Source organism: Bos grunniens, chromosome 8, assembly GCF_055505025.1.
Source record: "Bos grunniens cultivar Pamir isolate PY7600 chromosome 8, Bosgru_T2T1.0, whole genome shotgun sequence".
NCBI classification, from domain to species: Eukaryota; Metazoa; Chordata; class Mammalia; order Artiodactyla; family Bovidae; genus Bos; species Bos grunniens.
Genome location: NC_141172.1, coordinates 46,959,699 through 46,976,255, shown reverse-complemented (window position 1 = coordinate 46,976,255; position 16,557 = coordinate 46,959,699). Strand labels below are relative to the sequence as shown.

The window sequence follows — 16,557 nt, the reverse complement described above, 5'->3', positions numbered from 1 at the left end:
TACAGTATTACAGTCATATTCATGATTCATAGGTATTGAACATAATTTGTTTTTTTAAAAACACTTACCTAGGATGATGGTCTAATATGCAGATTCTGCAATTACTAGAGGAGGTATCAGTTCAGTTCAGTTCAGTTCAGGCGCTCAGTCATGTCCGGCTCTTTGTGACCCCATGAATCACAGCATGCCAGGCCTCCCTGTCCATCACCAACTCCCAGAGTTCACTCAAACTCATGTCCATCGAGTCGGTGATGCCATCTAGACATCTCATTTTCTGTCGTCCCCTTCTCCTCCTGCCTCCAATCCCTCCCAGCATCAGGGTCTTTTCCAATGAGTCAACTCTTCGCATGAGGTGGCCAAAGTACTGGAGTTTCAGCTTTAGCATCTGTCCTTCCAAAGAACACCCAGGACTTATCTCCTTTAGAATGGACTGGTTGGATCTCCTTGCAGTCCAAGGGACTCTCAAGAGTCTTCTCCAACACCACAGTTCAAAAGCATCAATTCTTTGGTGCTCAGCTTTCTTTATACTCCAACTCTCACATCCATACATGACCACAGGAAAAACCATAGCCTTGACTAGACAGACCTTTGTTGCAAAGTAATGTCTCTGCTTTTGAATATGCTATCTAGGTTGGTCATAACTTTCCTTCCAAGGAGTAAGCGTCTTTTAATTTCATGGCTGCAATCACCATCTGCAGTGAGTTTTGAGCCCAAAAACATAAAGTCTGACACTGTTTCCACTGTTTCCCCACCTATTTCCCATGAAGTGATGGTACTGGATGCCATGATCTTCATTTTCTGAATGTTGAGCTTTAAGCCAACTTTTTCACTCTCCTCTTTCACTTTTATCAAGAAGCTCTTTAGTTCTTCTTCGCTTTCTGCCATAAGGGTGGTGTTGTCTGCATATCTGAGGTTATTGATATTTCTCCCAGCAATCTTGATTCCAGCTTGTGCTTCTTCCAGCCCAGCATTTCTCATGATGTACTCTGCATATAAGTTAAATAAGCAAGGTGACAATATACAGCCTTGACGTACTCCTTTTCCTATTTGGAACCAGTCTGTTGTTCCATGTCCAGTTCTAACTGTTGCTTCTTGACCTGCATACAGATTTCTCAGGAGGCAGGTCAGGTGGTCTGGTATTCCCATCTCTTTCAGAATTTTCCACAGTTTATTGTGATCCACACAGTCAAAGGCTTTGGCATAGTCAATAAAGCAGAGACAGATGTTTTTCTGGAACTCTCTCACTTTTTTGATGACCCAATGGATGTTGGCAATTTGATCTCTGGTTCCTTTGCATTTTCTAAATCCAGCTTGAACATCTGGAAGTTTTCAGTTCATGTATTGGTGAAGCCTGGCTTGGAGAATTTTGAGCATTACTTTGCTAGTGTGTGAGATGCATGCAATTGTCGGTAGTTTGAGCATTCTTTGAATTCCAACAAATATAAAAATATACTTTGCACTCTTAGTCCCAGGTGCTAAACCCAAATTTTAAAAGTTAATGGAGGCTCAAAATTAATACTCCTAAATCTCCTGAAATGATTTCAATTAAATAAGACTGGATCTTGAAATACAATAAAAAGTACTGACATTGAAAGGAGGAAAAGACGTCTTTTCACTTAATTGTTAAAATCCCCCCAACTATATCCTGCCCACATAATTCTCAACTAATAATAGCCTATTTCACTCAGTGTCAGCAAAGAATACGGAATGCTGTAATCCACATGTGTGTTATTTTGTTGCATATGCCTGCAGACTATAATTAGCAGATATCTTCTTCAAACATCAAGTCAAACATTTTTGATAATTATTTTCTTGCTTACAGAAAATTCAGGAGCAAACAGCTTGGAAAAATATACTTTCTTTTAAAAAGGGGCAAGAAAACAAACCCTGTTCTATTTTACATCATGATTTTACTTTGAATCTATCATCACATTTGCTGGTTCTTCTTAAATCTTGTCTGAAATAGGTGTGACTTGAAGCAAAGTATATACTATTCATAGCACAAACATCAAAGAAAAACACATCAAAGACAGTAACATCAAGAGAGGGTCGCATAAGAACTAAAAACAGACTCACAGGATTTAAAGAAAAGAGTCATTTTGTTATTGATGAATGTTAGGCACAATTGCACTGGGTTAAAAAACTATAGTACCTTCATAGAGTGGATGTTCTGTAGTGGTTTAAAAGACTTGAGATGCATCTACAATTTCTAAGTTAGAAGCATGTCTACAAGAAGTCTAAGTCACCAAATAACACGAATAGAGTGATTTCATATTTGCAATGGAAAATATCAGTGAATAGAAATGTGTGTGGGTGTTGATAAATCCCATGGATGGAGGAACCTGGTAGGCTGCAGTCCATGGGGTCGCACAGAGTCAGACACGACTGAAGCGACTTAGCAGCTTAGCAGCATTGATATAAATATATAGCCTTATTCATATTTTTTTAATTGTGTGAGAGAATTATGTGAAAGAACACATACTTGTGCCGAGACTTTTTGAGACCCCCTAACCATCTCTGATATCAACCACAGGATGATTCCACACAAGCTCAGACTCAAGCTGATGATGTCCCACCAAAAGAGAATGCCTGTGATCTTTCCAAATTCTGCCTTGTGGATTCTTGAGACCACTGAGCCTTGCAAACAAGAGCCAAGTGAGTGAACTCCTCCATGAGAAACACTCAACCAGTAGGGAATAAAAGCTAATGAATAGGATTTCCTTGGTGGCACAGTGATTGGGAATCTGCCTACCAATGCAGGAGACATGGGTTTGATCCCTGGTCCAGGAAGATTCCATATGCCTGGAGCAACTAAGCCTGTGTGCCACAACTTCTGAGCTTGTGTGCCACAACTACTAAAGCCTGTGAGCCTGGAGTCTGTGCTCTGCAATGAGAAGCCTGTGCACTGCAACTAGAGAAAACCTGAGTGCAGCAACAAAGACCCAGTGCATAACATAAATTTACCATTTTGACAATGAAGAACACAATTCAGTGGCATTAAGTACATTCAAATTGTTGTGCAAACAGCACCATTATTCATTTCCATGTCATCATCTCCAACATAAACTCTACTCAAAATCCAGTAACTCTCCATTCTCCTCTCCCCACAGTCTGTGGGAACCTCTGTTTTTTCTGTGCCTGAGAATTGGTCTATTCTAGGTACCTTGTATTAGTAGAATCATTTAATATTTATCTTTTGTGTCTGGCTTATTTCACTTAGCATAATGTTTTCAAGGTTCATCCATATTGTAGCATACATCAGAATTTCATTTTTTAATTAAAATTTGAATAATTTTTGCTTTTTAAAAAAATTGAGATATAATTGACTTATAACATTGTGTAAGTTTAAAGCACACTGTGTGTTGATTTTATACATTTATATCTTGCAATATGATTACCACTGAAGTGTTGGCTAACATCTCCATCACTTCACATAACTGTCATTTCTTTTTGTAGTAAGAACACTTAAGATCTAGTCTTGTATCAGCTTTGAAGAATAATATTCTATTGCATGTATAATCTGCATTTCATTTATGCATTCATCTATTGATAGACGTTTGTGCTGTTTCCACCTTTTGGCTATTGTGAATAACACTGCTATGAACATGAGTGTTCAAGTATCTGAGTCCTTGTTTTAAATCTTTTGGATATCTATACCCTTGAGTGAAAACACTACTCATTATATAACTACAAGTTTAATTTTTTGAGGACCTGTCAAACTGTATATTTCTAGATTCTGGTGGAATTGACACCCAGAATCTTGATAATGTTCTATGTATTGGCTTTTCCTTCTTTCCTGACTCTTTCTCCTGCTCCCTGTGACCTTTCACATGGAGCACCTACACCAAAGTCCTGCAAGCCCTTGTCTAAGGCTCTGTTTCTAGGGGATCCCAAACTAGGACAACACTCATCTCTAAGGGTAATTAGGTCTGAGAATTAGACTGGAAAAGGAGAGACATTTACCTTTTAAACTTTTGTGCCTGTATCACTTTTGTGTTTTTGAGTGTTTAAGGTTATAAATAAGAAGTCACAGAATCACAATTTTTCTATTCTTGTGAAACATATATAAATGACTAAATAAAGCACAGATTGGAGGACAACAACAGAATGGGAAAGACTAGAGATCTCTTCAAGAAAATTAGAGATACCAAGGGAACATTTCATGCAAAGATGGACTCGACAAAGGACAGAAATGGTATGGACCTAACAGAAGCAGAAGATATTAAGAACAGGTGGCAAGAATACACAGAAGAACATACAAAAAAGATCTTCACGACCAAGATAATCACGATGATGTGATCACTCACCTAGACCAGACAACCTGGAAAGTGAAGTCAAGTGGACCTTAGAAAGCATCACTACAAACAAAGCTAGTGGAGCTGATGGAATTCCAGCTGAGCTATTTCAAATCCTGAAAGATGATGCTATGAAAGTGCTGCATTCAATATACCAGCAAATTTGGAAAACTCAGCAGTGGCCACAGGACTGGAAAAGGTCAGTTTTCATTCCAATCCCAAAGAAAGGCAATACCAAAGAATGCTCAAACTACCGCACAATTGCATTTATCTCACACGCTAGTGAAGTAATGCTCAAAATTTTCCAAGCCAGGCTTCAACAGTACGTGAACCGTGAACTTCCAGGTGTTTGAGCTGGTTTTAGAAAAGGCAGAGGAACCAGAGATCAAATTGCCAACATCTGCTGGAAAAAGCAAGAGAGTTCCAGAAAAACATCTTTTTCTGCTTTATTGACTATGCCAAAGCCTTTGACTGTGTGGATCACAATAAACTGTGGAAAATTCTGAAAGAGATGGGAATACCAGACCACCTGACCTGCCTCTTGAGAAACCTGTATGCTGGTCAGGAAGCAACAGTTAGAACTGGACATGGAACAACAGACTGGTTCCAAATAGGAAAAGGAGTACGTCAAGGCTGTATATTGTCACCCTGTTTATTTAACCTATATGCAGAGTACATCATGAGAAATGCTGGGCTGGAAGAAGCACAAGCTGGAATCAAGATTGCTGGGAGAAATATCAATAACCTCAGATATGCAGACGACACCACCCTTATGGCAGAAAGCGAAGAAGAACTAAAGAGCCTCTTTATGAAAGTGAAAGAGGAGAGGGAAAAAGTTGGCTTAAAGCTCAACATTCAGAAAACGAAGATCATGGCATCTGGTCCCATCAATTCATGGGAAATAGATGGGGAAACAGTGGAAACAGTGTCAGGCTTTATGTTTTGGGGCTCCAAAATCACTGCAGATAGTGATTGCAGCCATGAAATTAAAAGACACTTACTCCTTGGAAGGAAAGTCATGACCAACCTAGATAGCATATTCAAAAGTAGAGACATTACTTTGCCAACAAAAGTCCGTCTAGTCAAGGCTATGGTTTTCCCAGTGGTCATGTATGGATGTGAGAGTTGGACCGTGAAGAAAGCTGAGTGCCGAAGAATTGATGCTTTTGAACTGTGGTGTTGGAGAAGACTCTTGAGAGTCCCTTGGACTGCAAGGAGATCCAACCAGTCCATTCTAAAGATCAGTCCTGGGTGTTCTTTGGAAGGAATGATGCTAAAGCTGAAACTCCAGTACTTTGGCCACCTCATGTGAAGAGTTGACTCATTGGAAAAGACTCTGATGCTGGGAGGGATTGGGGGCAGGATGAGAAGGGGACGACAGAGGATGAGATGGCTGGATGGCATCACCGACTCGATGGACGTGAGTTTGAGTGAACTCTGGGAGTTGGTGATGGACAGGGAGGCCTGGTGTGCTGCAATCCATGGGGTCACAAAGAGCCGGACACGACTGAGCGACTGAACTGAACTGAACTGATAATTCTTACAGGTTCGTGCCTCTAGAGCAAGTAGGAGAGTTTTAAAGATTAACATTTTAATTAGCCTCTAATTAAAATAAATAAATTTTTTAAAAAAGACTCTTAAGTCTTAATCCAAGATTTTGATCTGACTTTGCCCTCTGGACTGGATCCCTGAGGACTCTGCTCTAACTCACATTAAGATCTGAGGTGTCAGTGTTCTCACTTCTAGTCTACACTGTTTTCTATTGTCCATCTTCACCCCACTTTTCCTCCAAACATATGATACCCCCTGGCTTACACTGCTTCCCCCATTTAGTCTCGACTCTCTGGGACTTTACTTCAACCATTACTGTGGCGTCATTTTTTATACCCTTATCTCAGTATGGCAGTCATCCTCTAATTTCTAACCTGGATTAATCCAAATATTTGCCTCCATGCTGATTAGGGCTGGTGGAGAAATGTCTTAGTTTCCTTAAAGATGTGGCAATGGAGCTGCTAATCTTGGCAGCTAATTCGTGTTAATATCAACAGAATCTAACCACTATTTAACAAGGCTATACTGAATTTCTCACTCCCAATCACTCTCCCAAATACTCACACTCACACTTTTACCAGATTTCTTTGATCAATGTTTCACAAACGTTGAAATTTTTAGATGTTAAATCATTTTCTTATTTCAAATAATCTATAACTGAACATATCTTTGGAGAGCTAAAATTTACAACATGCTTTGTAGATGCCAAGTACTGTGCTACATAAATATGATAGCTAACATTTATTGAGCATTTATTATGATTATATATCATAGTTACTCATATCTACTAAGCACTCAATAAATGTTGGCTACAGAATGATGAACCCAAACACAGATGTTTGTAGATATGGTGTCAGAAACTTAAGGAATTAGTCCAAGTGTAAGAGCCCCTACCCTTAATCTCTACTTTCTTCCCTATATCCTTTCTACATATATTTTGGTCTAAAATCCTTAATATCAACAACCCTATGAATGAGTATTGTACCATTACTGCTTCCTCTTTATGAATACTTGTCTATCTATCTGTCTATATGCATATATATGTATATGGGCTTCCCCAGTGGCTCTGCTCGTAAAGAACCCACCTGCCAATGCAGGAGATGCGAGAGACTTGAGTTCAGTCCCTGGGTTGGGATGATTTCCTGGAGAAGAAAATGGCAACCCACTTCAGTATTCTTGCCTGAGAAATCTCACAACCAGAGGAGCCTGGCAGCCTACAGTCCATGGGATCACAGAGTCAGATACAACTGAGCACACATGCACACATGCATATACACACACACACACACACACATACACACATATCTTTCAGAAATCCACCGTCAAGGCCATGGTTACAGAGTTAGTGACTAGAAGAGTCAGAAGTTAAACACACATCTCTGACTCTGAGCCCACATTTAGAACAATACACATTGCTGTCTTTGTTGCTTATGCATAGCTTTGCTTACTGCACCTATGATATTGGGATTTATAGAAAGAAATATTATATATATTTGGTCTTCCCCCATTGTTCCTGGCATAGAGCTCTTAAAACTCTTGGAATTTCCCAAGTGATGAGAGTAATAAAAATGCCTTTCGTGATGTTAATGAGAGACTTTTGGATTCACCTGAGGATAATGGCTGGTTGCTAGGAGAATCAGCCATGTGATTAGAGGGTTGGAATTTTTAGTCCTACCCCCTGATCTTTGGGGAGGAGAGAGGGCCTGGAGGTTGGATCAAATATCACTGGCCAATCATTTAATCATGCCTATGTGATAAATCATTTATGCCTCTCCAAAAAATTAATAAACAGAAACCTCAATTAAATAGAATCAGGAGATCAGAAAGGGGAGGTTTCACACCCTGTGATGACAGCAGAGCCCAACAGGAAGAAAACAGATTCATCTTCTTTCCTGGCAAGGACTCAACCAATAATTATCTAAGGTCTCTGTTTACTAAGTGAAAGTGAAAGTTGCTCAGTCATGTCCAGCTCTTCGCGACACTATGGACTGTAGCCCACCAGGCTCTTCTATTCATGGAATTTTCCAGGCAAGAATACTGGAGTGGCTTCCCATTTCCTTCTCAGGGGATCTTCCTGACCCAGGGATCGAACCCAGGTCTCCAGAATTGCAGGCAGATTCTTTACTGTCTGTGCCACCAGGGAAGCCCATTTAGATTATAATCTAATTATAAATTAGATGATCATTTCAGGAGCTTCAACACCTGATTAATAGAAGTTCCATTAAAAAAAAGAACAGAGAAAATGGAGCAAAGTATCAAAGAAAGAATACTAGAACATTTCCTGTAGCTGAAGATCTTACATATCGAGGTTGGAAGATCCAACAAGTGGGTGGCCAATACGTGAAAATGAGAACTACAGCACTTCACTGTGAAATTTCAAAATGCCAGGAATAAATATGTCTTTGACACTTTCAGAAAGAAACAGATTATGTATTAAGTGAAACAGCCTAGAAGTCAGAATGACACTGAACTAGGATAATGGAACAAAGCCTTCAAATTCTGAAAGAAAATTCTCTCCCACTGAGAAATCCATATCCAGGCAAACCATAAACGTACATCAAGTGTAAGAGTAGAATGTTGAAAGTTTCAGATTTATGAGATCTCAAAATATTTCCTCACTTAGGAATGCTTTACCAAAAAACTACTGTAGCATGTGCTTCTCCAAGGGACTAAAATAAGAGAGAGGAAAGCGCAGTACATGGGACATCACAGGCACTCGGCAGAAGGAAAACCTCAGAGGACTGCAAAGTCCCAGCTATACTGCTGTGCTTTAGGCCTGGAAAGCAGCAAGAGCTAATAGGAGCAAGAGCCCAAGCAGGGAAGAAATGGAATTTATAGGTAGCATGAAGCATTGATTCATATATACATATATCCTATGGATTTGTTTACACATATGAGTAAACTTAGAATGATAGCCATTGTTGCATATTTATAGTAGAAAAAGACCAAAACACAGTTGAATGCCATTAAGTGGGATTTTAGTAATGGTTTATCCCCTTAACTGGAAACTCTGCAGTCATTTAAAAAGGATAAGATAAATATGTTGACAGAGAGGAATTGGTTTCCTGAATAATTTTTACACAGAAAAACAAACAAACAAGAAATAGTGAAGAGTAACTTGTAGGCTTCTAGTTTTTTTGTTTTTTTAAAGAAGCAGGGTGTGAATATGCACACACATATGCTTGACTGTTTATACAGAATTATCTCTTGAACGTTACGCAAGAAATTGATAACAAAGGTTACCTGAAAGAGATGGGATCAAATCACAGATTCACACCCTACTATCTCTTCTCCAGTTATCCTTTAGTAATAGAACCTCAGAGTATAACTAACCTCATGGCTGACTTGAATAAAGATGACATTTGCCAGTTCTCTTTGCAAATAGGTGGCTAATGTTGTGTCCTTCAGAAAGGAGCTATGCTGTCTTCTCCTCCCCCATTTCCTCCTGCCAGCCAGACTGTTGACCTGCTTCCCGGAACTCAGGCTTCTTACTTAGAGCGTGAAAGAAAAGCCCCCTTTTGACAAGAACAAAGCAACCAAAAAGAGTCAAGGTCCCCATTAATGGTGGCCTCACCACAGCAGCCTTGGACTGCTTACCTTAGAACTTTGTTTACATGGGAAAGAAAACAAATTCTATCTTAATCTAGATTATTAGTATGTAGGGATCTGTGTCATTCATACCTGAAGCTAACCCTAAGTGATTCAGGAAGGCAGGCTAGGTAGAGTTGGGGGTAGGGGGAGGGGGTTGGCCCCTATCGATGAGTCCATTTTAGTTTAAGAACATGCCAGAGTGTGGACAGTGCCATGAACATCTATATAAAGGATTCTACTTTCTTTATCTTGAGTTCCTCCAAACTTCAAGGCTGTTGGGGCATCTTCATACCTTAGGATTATCACAATTTCAGGATATTTTATTCACTTAAAAAGCCTAAAAGTCCATATGATAGACCAAATGATTCTTCACTGAGTATTCTAGCTGTGAGAATCTATGAAAGTAAGAAGTGGGTATGTGCATGTGTGCAATGTGCAAAGGAAGGAGAGGACAACATTCATTTTATCACACCTCAATCTCAACTGGATTCTTCCTAATTACAGATATTCTGAGGCTGAGGCTTTTTATACCATCATAAATTAAGTTGTTTGTTACTGGATCAATTCTTAGCTGGAGTCATTCCAATGCCCCGCTAGGAGAAGCAGCTATCTGATTTAATTTAGGATGTGCTGGCAAGACTGCCAAACATCAACGAGAACTCAGAAACAATCTCAAACTCGAGGCACGATACATAGCAATGATGTCAATAATCTCTTTGCTTTCAATATTTATTTATGGATATTGTTTTAGGAAAGTCAAAGGAAAGAAAGTAAATGCTGAGGAACAGGATGTCTTCAATGTCTCTATGGGTTAAAATAAATTCCTTTTATATTTTTCATCTTATACTGCTACTGCTGCTGCTGTTGCTGCTAAGTTGCTTCAGTCGTGTCTGACTCTGTGGGACCCCATGGACGGCAGCCCACCAGGCTCCCCCGTCCCTGGGATTCTCCAGGCAAGAACACTGGAGTGGGTTGCCATTTCCTTCTCCAATGCATGAAAGTGAAAAGTGAAAGTGAAGTCGCTCGGTGGTGTCTGACTCTTAGTGACCCCATTGATTGCAGCCCACCAGGCTCCTCCGACCATGAGATTTTCCAGTCCCCAATCCTAGCTGAGCATTAGAATCATCCTGAGGGACTTTAATACAAATTCTCTGACTCCATATCCCAACAATTCTGATTCACTAAATCTGTCTTAACCTAAAGCTCTCTCTTTTTTTGTGCATTGCTCTGGTGATTATGAAAGTTGAATTCTTGCTCTGCATTTAGGATTGATGCTTTTGAACTGTGGTGTTGGAGACCACTCTTGAGAGTCCCTTGGACTGCAAGGAGCTCCAACCAGTCCATCCTAAAGGAAACCAGTCCTAAATATTCTTTGGAAGGACTGATGCTGAAGCTGAAACTCCAATACTTTAGCCACCTGATGTGATGAACTGACTCATTAGAAAAGACCCTGATGCTGGGAAAGATCAAAAGCAGGAGGAGAAGGGGACAACAGAGGATGAGATGGTTGGATGGCATCACCGACTTGATGGACATGAGTTTGAGCAAGCTCCAGGAGTTAGTGATAGACAGGGAAGCCTGGCATGGTGCAATCCATGGGGTCGCAAAGAGTCAGACATGACTGAGTGACTGAACTGAACCACATTTAAGAAGACCTAGCATGGATCAGTAATTTTAAATGACCAATATGTGCTGTTAATATGATTTTAAAAGACAATTTAGGCAATACAATTTTTTTTTCTTTGGGCCATGCCACACAGCATGTAGGATCCTAATTCCCCAACCAAGGACTGAACCTGTGCCCTCTGTATTAGAAGAGTGGAGTTATAACCACTGGACTGCCAGGGAAGTCCTACAGACAAATTTTTAACACTTCATGAAGTAGAAAGTCTCCACACGCAGGAGTGTGGAGAACTGAAATGTGTGGCAGAAGGAAGGAAGCTTTTCTAGGATGAAAAATATGGGACAAGGAAAATAAGGAATAAAAACATCTGATTGGCTGGGGTTACATAGGAATAGGACATCACCTGTGTTATTGGCGATCACAAACTGGTTGTCCAGATGGTCTGACTTCTGGGCTGATGGAATATTAATAAGAATATAAAGCCTAAAAGTTAACCTTCATTTTGCTGATGTAGTTTCCCAGGATCAGTGGTCCACAGTCTACCAAGAAAGGTTCATGAGAGATCAGTGTGACATTTCTACCTTTTGATCAAACTCTGGCCAAGCATGAGGTTTGATCAGAGATGATGTTAAAAGTTATTCCAGGTTATAATTGCCTCTTTGGTATACATGTTTCAGGAGATGATGTCAGGTTCATAATCCTGATGTTGTCTTTGTTCCTTGGATCTTTTTATCCTTCCAGTCTGAAGGAGACCATTTTTTAGCTGGCCAACAGCTATGTACAAGCTTTTAAAACCCTTGAGAGAATGCTACTGGACCAGGGAGGTAATTATTATTAGTAGTAAAAGTATTCCTAAAGGTGCTCTGAGGTCGGGTCCCCATGAAAAAAGCCAGTGAAAATCAAATAAATCAAGAAATAATCCTGAAGAGCGGGATACTTCTGTAGACCAGTTGGCCTGTGAAGGAAAGCAAAAATATGCTGTGCCAAAATACATCTATTTGTCAGGAGAATTATCTTGAACTGGTTATTTTTAAGAAACAGAAGACATAGGGAAAACTCTGAAAATGAGTGAGCTTCCCTTTTGTAAGGGAAATTTATGCTTATAAGGGAAATCTCCCTTTTAATCTCTGGGAGTTGGTGATGGATAGGAAAGCCTGGCGTGCTTCAGTCCATGGGGTCACAAAGAGTCAGACACGACTGACTGAACTGAACTGAACTGAAGGGAAATCTCCATTTTAAAAAATGACTCCTTCTGTGTACCAGGAAGGGAAAGATGACTAAATTATAAGAAATGCATCAGTGGAGAAGGCATTTAAACCTGCAAAACAACCAAACTTTTGTTTTCCAAACTTTGCTTGATAACCTCACATAACTGCCCTCCCCTCTCTCCCAAAAGCTTCTTTTGGCTTTAGCTGGAAATGTATTTAAGGTGATAGTCTGGGCCATTTCTGGGCATTATATAGTTTCTTGGGTATCTCCTATGTGTACAGGAGGTAAATATGTTATAAAACTTCTGTTTGCTTTTCTCCTGTTAATCTGTCTCTTATTACAGAGGGGTTCTCAGTCAAAAATCTAGAGGGGTAGAAGGAAAATTATTTTTCTTCCCCTACACTTGTTTCTGTATTTTGTGTCTCCACGTGCCAAGAAGTGTTTATCCAGCAAGCTTGTTCCAAAGAAACTGAAGCACTGAAAATCAGAGAGAAGTTTGTGATGGGCAGAACAGGATCACCAGCATCGAAGCAAATCCAGTGGTGCTAAATGCCTTGCCAGGCACAAGGATGTACATTACTGGTCTGTAACTATATGCTAGTACAGTCTAGAAATCACTAGTATTGCCTTTTCTGCAGATTCAGAAACACTGTGCTCACATAATTTTCTTATTTTTGCTTCTTTTTTTTTTTCAACTAATCATTGCATTGTTGTCAGTCCAGTGTGTCCATTGGGCATTCCACTATCTGTACTGTCTAAGCAGGTTATTCAAACTAAAGAGAGGTGGTAGATGGCAGACAATAAATAGAAAAGAGGATTTTCCATCAATTCTATAATGTCATGGCTTCCTAGTCACACCAGTCACACACCCCCCTAAAACCAAGTTCCCCTGCTAAGCCTATGATTAATCTCTCTATCCAAAAATTTATGCCCTTTCTTGTCTTGCCCCTGCTCCCATAAAGACTGAGAAATATCAAAGAAAAGGGGGGACTAAACCAAGCAGTACCCTGCAGGGCCTTCCCAAGTAGAAAAACACTTCTGTGTCCTTCGTTCCTTGTTTGTGGAAAAAGACTTTAGTCTCCTAGGCCCTCCCCAAATTCCAAACAGCAGATTCAAGCTGTTAATAACTAGACAAGTGAAGTAATGCAGAAACAGAGGGAAAGCAGTCAAGGAAGAAAAGAAATCATAGCTTAAACAATAGTTCAGGACTAAAATAGTCACAGAACTTCTAGTTCCTCTTTAAGGGATATACGTAACACAATTCTTTTAGTTGTTTTGCAGAAATTGACACCTCATCCCCCGCCCAGCACCCCACCCCACCCCACCCCACCCCACCCCCATGCAGTTGGAGAATGGTGACTACAGGCTGACCACAAGCACATAGACTCAAAACTGATTGAAACCAAAAGATTGACAGTTAAGATTCCCAAAATGTCACCCTGTTACCTCACCATCAACCAAACAGAAGAATGTCCATGTCCAAACAAGATTTCCAACTTCTGATTATCACACTGTAAAACTCATCCCAAGTGTTGCCTTTAAAAATCCTTTCCTAAAAGCCACTGGGGAGTTTGGATCTTTTGAGCACTATATTCTCCTGGTTTGGCACCCTGCAATAAACACTGTGCTTTCCTTCATCACAACCCATGTCAGTACACTGGCTTTGCTGTGAGTCAATCAACCTAAGTTCAGTTCTGTATAAGAGTCATTGTTTTACATCAGTCCTACAAACAAAGCTAGTGGAGGTGATGGAATTCCAGTTGAGCTATTCCAAATCCTGAAAGATGATGCTGTGAAGGTGCTGAACTGAAAATGCCAGCAAATTTGGAAAACTCAGCAGTGGCCACAGGACTGGAAAAGGTCAGTTTTCATTCCAATCCCAAAGAAAGGTAATGCCAAAGAATGCTCAAACTACCGCACAATTGCACTCATCTCACACGCTAGTAGAGTAATGCTCAAAATTCTCCAAGCCAGGCTTCAGCAATATGTGAACCATGAACTTCTTGATGTTCAAGCTGGTTTTAGAAAAGGCAGAGGAACCAGAGATCAAATTGCCAACATCTGCTGGATCATGGAAAAAGCAAGAGAGTTCCAGAAAAACATCTATTTCTGCTTTATTGACTATGCCAAAGCCTTTGCCTGTGTGGATCACAATAAACTGTGGAAAATTCTGAAAGAGATGGGAATACTAGACCACCTGATCTGCCTCTTGAGAAGTTTGTATGCAGGTCAGGAAGCAACAGTTAGAACTAGACATGGGACAACAGACTGGTTCCAAATAGGAAAAGGAGTACATCAAGGCTGTATATTGTCACCTTGCTTATTTAACTTATATGCAGAGTACATCATGAGAAATGCTGGACTGGAAGAAACACAAGCTGGAATTAAGATTGCCAGGAAAAATATCAATAACCTCAGATATGCAGATGACACCACCCTTATTGCAGAAAGTGAAGAGGAACTAAAAAGCCTCTTGAAAGTGAAAGAGGAGTGCTCGCTTCGGCAGCACATATACTAAAATTGGAACGATACAGAGATTAGCATGGCCCCTGTGCAAGGATGACACGCAAATTCGTGAAGCGTTCCATATTTTTATGTTTTAGAAATTATATCTCAGGGATTAAATTTGTGATAATCTTTTAAATTACTGTGAGAAGGCAATTTAAACTGTTTAAAGCTTGAACACGCCTTATTACCATGTGTAAACTTGAATTTTTTTAGAAAGGCAGAAAGACTAAACTGTGTTTTTATTTATTTCTAAGAACTCTGATTTATTTGAATGCCATTAAACAAAGAATTTTCCTGAAAAAAAAAAAAAAGAAAGTGAAAGAGGAGAGTGAAAAAGTTGGCTTAAAGCTCAACATTCAGAAAACTAAGATTGTGGCATCTGGTCCCATCACTTCATGGGAAATAGATGGGGAAACAGTGTCAGACTTTATTTTTCTGGGCTCCAAAATCACTGCAGATGGTAATTGCAGCCATGAAATTAAAAGACGCTTACTCCTTGGAAGGAAAGTTATGACCAACCTAGATAGCATATTCAAAAGCAGGGACATTACTTTGCCAACAAAGTTTCGTCTAGTCAAGGCTATGGTTTTTCCTGTGGTCATGTATGGATGTGAGAGTTGGACTGTGAAGAAGGCTGAGCACCAAAGAATTGATGCTTTTGAACTGTGGTGTTGGAGAAGACTCTTGAGAGTCCCTTGGACTGCAAGGAGATCTAATCAGTCCATTCTGAAGGAGATCAGCTGTGGGATTTCTTTGGAAGGAATGATGCTGAAGCTGAAACTCCAGTACTTTGGCCACCTCATGCGAAGAGTTGACTCACTGGAAAAGACTCTGATGCTGGGAGGGATTGAGGCCAGGAGGAGAAGGGGACGACAGAGGATAAGATGGCTGGATGGCATCACTGACTCGATGGATGTGAGTCTCAGTGAATTCCGGGAGTTGGTGATGGTCAGGGAGGCCTGGTGTGCTGCGATTCATGGGGTCGCAAAGAGTCGGACACAACTGAGCGACTGATCTGATCTGATCTGATGAAGTTCAAGAGATAACATTTGTCTGTTGCTGGTGGAATACTCTTACTGACCTAGAAGACAAAGCTGCTGTGAAGTTCCCCTGCCCTCACTGAAGTGTAGAGTTACAATCATTTTATGCCACATGGTGGAGGGGTGGGGAGTGGGGGGGCAGGGAATACTTTGTAATCAGTCCACCTGGGGCAGCCAGCATGGTCCCTAGAAATCTAAAAGAATAATCCAAGTAATTAGAAGGTAGTTTGTGTTTTATTATCATCATGAATTGGCAATTCTAAACAATGTAATTGATAAAATACTCCCCTCTGAAAATATCTTTTTTGGGTCCAAATCCTAAAAAATAGTCTTGGGTTGGGTGCATCAGCATTATTTGAGAACTTGATAAGAAGGCAAATTCCTGGAGCCTACATCAGACCAAATGAACCACACTAAAGGGGTGGTGAAATAATATTTGCTCACTCATTTTTTTAAAAATGAAGTACCTGTGGTGCGTAAACAAGAAAGATCACTTTGCGACTCTTTAGATGCATTGGAAATTTGCTCTGGACACCAGAGAAGCAGACATTTTAAGTACTTCCCCTCAACAGGTGTCTCATTAACCTCAATCTTCTAGATACACTGTCACACAGGTAAGACATAATGTTGCTGTGGCTTGGATTAAGTTTGTGTCCCCCCAAAAGATATATTCAAGCCTAATCTCCAGTACCCCTGAATGTGACTTTACTTGGAAACAGAGTCTTTGCACACGTAATCA

General features: G+C 40.2%; 1 protein-coding gene and 1 non-coding gene across 2 annotated transcripts in view; one reads left to right on the top strand and one right to left on the bottom strand.

Annotated features, from left to right (window-relative positions):
• GDA (guanine deaminase) overlaps nt 1-16,557 on the bottom strand; it is a 249,691-nt gene that overhangs the window by 144,978 nt on the left and 88,156 nt on the right. The gene's annotated exons all lie outside the window — the stretch shown is intronic.
• Nucleotides 14,761-14,864, top strand: LOC147367023 (U6 spliceosomal RNA). Its single transcript, XR_015132219.1, has one exon. It is a non-coding gene; the product is annotated as a U6 spliceosomal RNA (small nuclear RNA).